This window comes from Liolophura sinensis, chromosome 7 (genome assembly GCF_032854445.1).
Source record: "Liolophura sinensis isolate JHLJ2023 chromosome 7, CUHK_Ljap_v2, whole genome shotgun sequence".
NCBI classification, from domain to species: Eukaryota; Metazoa; Mollusca; class Polyplacophora; order Chitonida; family Chitonidae; genus Liolophura; species Liolophura sinensis.
Genome location: NC_088301.1, coordinates 30,361,471 through 30,368,173, shown reverse-complemented (window position 1 = coordinate 30,368,173; position 6,703 = coordinate 30,361,471).

The window sequence follows — 6,703 nt, the reverse complement described above, 5'->3', positions numbered from 1 at the left end:
AGATGGCGGAAAGCTTTTGTCATACATATGGCGTCCTAAACAACTGAGGCATGGCTGACAAGATCAGACCTGCTGCCCTAAAATGTGTCGCCCTTTTTACCAAATGCGTCATTAGCATTCTACGACCCAAACCTATAACCGTTAAAGTACGTTAGCTTTAGGAATGGCCACAACACAAGTACAAGCCAGCAAAGGCAGAATAAATAGGCCTACAGAGTGGGCACACCCCAAGCCAGCCTCAACAAAAACCCTACTACGTCACTGTTGTGAAATTATAAGGAAATTTAATCTGTTAATGTGTCTTGTTTCTGATTCTTCTCATACATTAAGCCATTCCGTTTTTTCTTCTAGTCTGGGTGGCGACAATATCTTTTCTGACGAGAGTAGTGATATGGCTGATAGGCTGCTGCTCTTCAACGTTTGTGAATAGGCTTTTAGACCTACAATTATAACCTAGCTCGCCCACTGCTGATGGCTTTCCAGTCAAGATTCGACATCAGTATAACTGAAAGATGCGATAGGCCTACATATGTAGGCCTACATGGGCTTGTGCGTTGACCTATGCAGCTTAATGATCCTTGGGCTAAATAACCTTCAAATTTAAAAACCCCTTTCAATTACAAAAATCTTTGATTTTTGTTTAACGTCTTAATTACTCAAGAATGCTTCCCTTAGGCCTGTATAAGATGTCGATCCGGTTCCGTCATGTTTAGGTCTAAAAGTGGATCAAAAGTCTATTAACTAGACTTCTGGTGGGCCTATCTTTCTCAAGTATGCCTACCAAGCTATTGTCAAGTATGCCTATAGGCCTGTAGCTGGACGAACTTTCGCTAGATAGGCCTGCGTGTTTATAGACTCAGTCCTATGTGACATACAGACTTAATAAATACATGTAGGCTGTATCAATTGCATCATGGAATTTGAGACAACGGAGTCTGGTCTTCCACGAACATTAGGCCTACACTAAGTATGATAAACAACCACACAGTTTGTAAGCGTCGCTGACCACTTACTGCCATCGGAAATCCCCACGAAGAGTGAGAGCAGGGGAATTAGCGAAGCCGAGGAGTGAACACGCTCTGGAATAAATGATTCTAATGTGTAGGCCTACACGTAGGTCTAGGTCAATATGCACATGCATGTAGGCCTACATGTCTTACATAATAGGCTTATGGGTAAGTGAATCTATATAGCATCCCGCATTTATGCTTGATATCACTGACGGCTTGTGTTTAGGTATCGGCCTATACAATATAATTTAGGGCTTACCCTAAATGACCATAAATTTCGTCCACGTCTAACTTGCTCATTTGCCCTGATTCCGAGAGTTCTATTGGTTTTAGAAAGGTGTTTTGAGGTTTGCTTGGAATATGGGGTGACATCCCGTATTCAGCACTCAAAAATAATATTTCGTGACATTTATTTGCCTGTAAAGATGGACTTTTGTGGGCGAAATGTCAGTCATGTAGGGTAATTCCATGTAGTGTAGGCCACGAAACGGTTATAGCTTTCGAGTGACATGAATATGATAAAATCCAAAATCACAAAAAAGTAAGGAAACAGGCGCTTTTAAGCTTACTTTCAGAAAGAAACAACAACAACAAAAACTTCAATAAAGAGTTTGTGACATGTCGATGTTGTAACAGTCAATCAGCAACGCAGCACTCCTTGCATATTAAGATACAAAGCCGGCTTTGGGAAATCATGGACAGTTAAGTAGACAGTTATATCTCATATAATTGTCCAGTTACCCTCTCAGTGTCGGTTTAATGATGAGGTCAATTTCTATTTCTAAAAAATTTTAAATATATTTCAGTCTATGTGCTACAAATATTTAACTGTAACAAGCATCTTTATTTATAGTCTATTTATCAAACTTTACTTATTTTGTAGAAATTACATATAAGAAATACCAGAATTTCTCAACCCTTTCGCATCTGAAAAAGCAACTTTCATTGCATTTTATGGAAATTTTTGATTTGAGTGTGGAGACAAAACTACCTTGCTTTTGTTGGTCAATTTCTGAGTTTCACAAAAGCATAATATTATCAGTCTACACAGAATAATACCACCAGAATATACTTAAATAAACATCTTGCAACATGCAAAAGGCTGAAGAATTACAGTAACAAAAGAAGTCTCTAATCGAGTAAAAAGTATATAATTCTTTGCGGCAAAATAGACATTCGTATACCAGCCGTCAATTAATATGGACTTTCCAAGTCAATAATCGCATTGCAAATTCCCAAAACGACGTTTAACACAAAGCACCGAAGAGCTAGGAAAGTATATAAATACGCAATTGGGACGGAATCAAGCCAAACAGTTTTCAATAATGCTGGACAGACGCAAGGTGTGTTCTAGGCGAGTTAGTGAAATCAGTATTCAAATCGTGTACCATGCTAGTATACAGGATGTCGATAATAAAATATGTATCTCATTTGCGATTTGATTGCAACTGTTTATATATCCAAGACCGAGGCTTGTCTTATGAGGGCCTCTTGGCCAAAGCTAATCTACCAACCTTATTTGTTCATCGACAACGGGTTTTATTCACTGACGTTTACAAAGCCATCCACGGCCTTGTACCAAATTATACAAAAGACCTATTTATACAGAAAAGCTGCGTGACTGTTTGATGGGAGGGCTTAGGTTAGAAGTTCCACTCTGCAGAACGATAAGGCATGTGTTGCAAAGCCTTCAGTAACAAGGAGGTAAGCTCTGGCATGCTTTGACTGCAGCTATCCGAACAACTGACTCACTTGAAATATATAAAAAGCGGGCACCTAATCTCCTCAGCTCTCATACCTTCAATTTCTTTCTCTGTCATATCTCGAAGTACAAAAACAGTATATAATTATAATACCAAGTAAATTATTTCCTTAGCATAAAATACAACTGGATATGTTTGTGATGTAAACTCTCTTCACAAGTGGCAAATACTCGTAAATTGTGACGTTAGCAGCGGTGGACTCTGCTGACAGATGTTCTGCATATAAGCTGGTTTCATTCGGTTGTTGATAATTCGTCATACATGAATTTATGATTACGCGATCAGTTCGGTGACTATACATGTCGGGCAGTGTACAGGAAGTGGGAGATTCCTAGATGTCACTGTTCACGTTCACCGTCACAGATAAAAAATATCCTACACGGCGGTCTTGTGCTTGGTGTGTGACATGAATGTCCTTAACCGAGATGGTGTCAGAAGTGGGATAGAGGTGAAAAGTGACCAGGTGGTGGAGAGAACGTAGCACGTAGAAAGAGATTCATGCAGAAAAGATTTCATGCAGAGGAAGACCAAAGTCTGAAAATGGGACAATAAGTAATATGTTATAGTAGCTTCCTGTGACTGCATAGGCCTGTTGCGTTCAGCTCTGCACCAAAGCTGGGTGGAGAATGTCTAGAAGTCAAAGATAAAGCGAGCGTAGAGCGCAGTACGTGCGCTGGAATTCGTATACCAGCCTTTAACAAAATTTGATTATCTCATTTGATTAAGACCTGATTATCTCAGGTCATATCTTTGTGGAAAGTGCAAAAAAACCCAGGCCAGTTAATTGTTGCACACGTTGTCACAAAGTTATTTTGAAGTGTTAAATGTGACGGAGAAGGATGGAATATTAAAACCAAATATACCAGGTTATTGTTAGTCAGCGCTATACTTTATCAGACCTTAATACATGAATAGATGTAAATGACATGAGTATAACTTCTTGAGGTCGAAGTCAATGTCATTAGGACAGTATTAGGACAGAGCAAGTCTGCATTCCCTGATTTATGATCTAGTTTTCTTTTCTATAGAGATCGGTGTTTCAATTCAATTCAAGCTTTAGTTGTTTTTTTTTTTTTTTTTTTTTTTTGTAACACAAAACAATAACTCGATGGCAAGTTTCACCGATTTGAGTAATGGACTTCCCTTGCCCCAGGAACTCGCAGACAGACTGGTCCTTTGTGTCAGAGTAGGTATCACTCGCACACGAACTGGTAAGGCACTATAGCTTCTGTGGACTGCAAAAACTGTGTCAATTTCGCTATTAGTAATGCTATCATCCCATCTCTAAGACGAATCACATGTCTTCGCGATCGCATCATCTTCAAATTGGCCGTTCATACTTACTGTGCCCATCGCTATATAATATTAGCTTCTGAAGGAGCCTAAACGAAACTCTGTTTATCTTGCAGAATCTTCGCTGTAAAACTGTTTTACTTATAAAATTTCTGGGGGAGAGATGAGAAGCTCTTTTGCACTTTAAGATATTAGGACACATCCTAAATTGCATATTAAATAATGACAATCAAACGCTTCATTTAGTATCCTTTAATTTTTCTTTCAATCAGATTAAAATGGACGAAGTTGACAAAGATAACACTGCTTTCACTACGCCGTTCAGACTCTTTTTGTTCTCAATTAAGCCTTTTTATGAAAACGTTTTCGTTGTTTTATGGTCAGAAAACATTCCAGAGCTTTAAAGGCAAAAGTCTACTAAAAGGAAGACTTTGTCATTTTTGTACGATGCAGGACAGATTTATGCATGGGCGGTAAAGGCCCTGAGTGTTCGAGGTGAACGTGCTCTCACATCTGGCCAGTTATTGACGAACTTTCTCACGTGCATCACTTGTTCGTCACCCTCTTGTGTTGCCAAATGATGTGTTTGTTATTCCACGCAAGGAGTTTCCTTCGTCCATAGAAGTGACCGCCGTCGAATTTATGTTAAATATCTTTACCCCCCCCCCACTCTCTATATATATGTGCGTCAATATACACCCCATGCATTCAGACCAATACCCTCATATTATTCATTAGTGCGTGCCCTTATACGCACTAATAGTGTTTTAAACACCAGACCTAAAATCAATTAAACACTTTAGTTTTTACACCTTAACGACATTCCTTAATGTGTGCGCGCGCCCGTGTGTGTGGGTGTGTGTGTTTAAAAAAAAATATTATTTTTATATCAAATATTATTTTTTTTTTTGGTGTCAAATATAGGCCCTCGTATTCTCCAATGTGTATGGAAAACCCGAGTCCTAACACCCTTGCCATCGCCATTGTGTCTATCGCCCATGCTCAACTATGCTACTTAATCGAGTAACCCACTCGGGCAAACGTGGCCCATCTGAATGAGCTCTGTTTGCCGACGCATTTGTAGCCATGGATACCCCAACCATTTCCAAGCAACGGCGTTGACTTTTTGACAGGCGTTGCTACGCACTGAAAATTTCGTCCAGTAAAAGTGCAATAAGTTTGTTCATTGAGTTCCGCACGCGGATATTCGTCTGTCCCACACAAAAGCGGATTCATGTGGTCTTATTAATCATTTATATCTTCATATCAGTGCCTTACCCTTATGCTCGCATACCACTGAATTATGCCGGGCTTAGTGTGTGATATACATGTAGGCCGGTCTGTATCGTTTTGTGTGCGTGTAGTTCACAAATTCTGCCTTTTTTGAACAGTAAACATTGTACAATGCACAAATGTGTACCCATGCACTGCATGCACCTGGAGTCCACTTCTTGTTTGTCTACTGTTTATCTATATGTATACATATTTTCAAAAACTACATGAATATATACGTTCCATGGATATGTTTTCCCTGTACAAAATATAATCAGTTAACGGAATTAAACACGATATCTAATAACAAATATTTATTTATTTGATTGGTGTTTTACGGCATTCCGGTACTCAGAATATTTCATTTACACAACAAGGTCCATCATAATGGTTGGGGGAAACCGGGCAGAACCTGCGGGAAACTCCACGACCATCCGTAGCTTGCTATTGCACATCATCCGACATATACGACGGAGAGGAAGCCAGTCAAAAATACAGTTGATTTATATCAAACTTGGCGACTGAGGGTGAAGGTGGAGGTATTTTGGAGAGGGTGGGGTGGGGCGAGACTATTTTTATTTAATTGGTGTTTTATGCCGTACTCAAGAATATTTCACTTATTCGACGGCTGCCAGCATTGGCAGTAAAACTGTAGACATCTGTATTTTAACATCGATTCAGTCTGGAATTATTGTCAAGATAAAATCCGTTTCTCTCACGGACGGTGTAAAATACCATGCATATAGGCGTAATCTTTTTCCATCACTTACAAAGTGGCATACTGAAATACAATTTTCAAATTCTATTCACGCATGTTATGCTAGTTCTTTTTATTTGTTTCTTTTTTAGCTAAGTGGTGCATTAAAATTTTAATTAAGGTCGGTTATGAAATATTTACATCCATCCACATATATCCTGCACACATAATTCCTCAACCTTTTCGTATAGGAAAGAGCACCTTTCAGTGCCATTTATGAACATTTTAATTAGATTTTTGGGATTTTCCAATTTGAGGACAAAAGTGTCATTTTATCAGTCTGCACAGAAAAACTCTTTCAAAACATGCTTGTATTAAACCTTGCAAACATGCGAAAAGGTTGAAGAATTACCGTAGTGAAATACTTGTAGATCTCCCAAAAATGTGACACGATGAATTAAAGTGCAACGTCCTCTTCCTCTTCACACACACTGATAAGACCGACCACCTTTCATTTAACAACGCAAACTTCATACGTAACAGTCTTGGAGAAGTTGTGTTCACAAGATCTATAAGGAACCAAATTTGTCCACATGTTCATTTTCATTAGGTGTCATGTGGACTGAAGACGGTGAAATTCATCAAATTTTATAACCATACGTGAATCG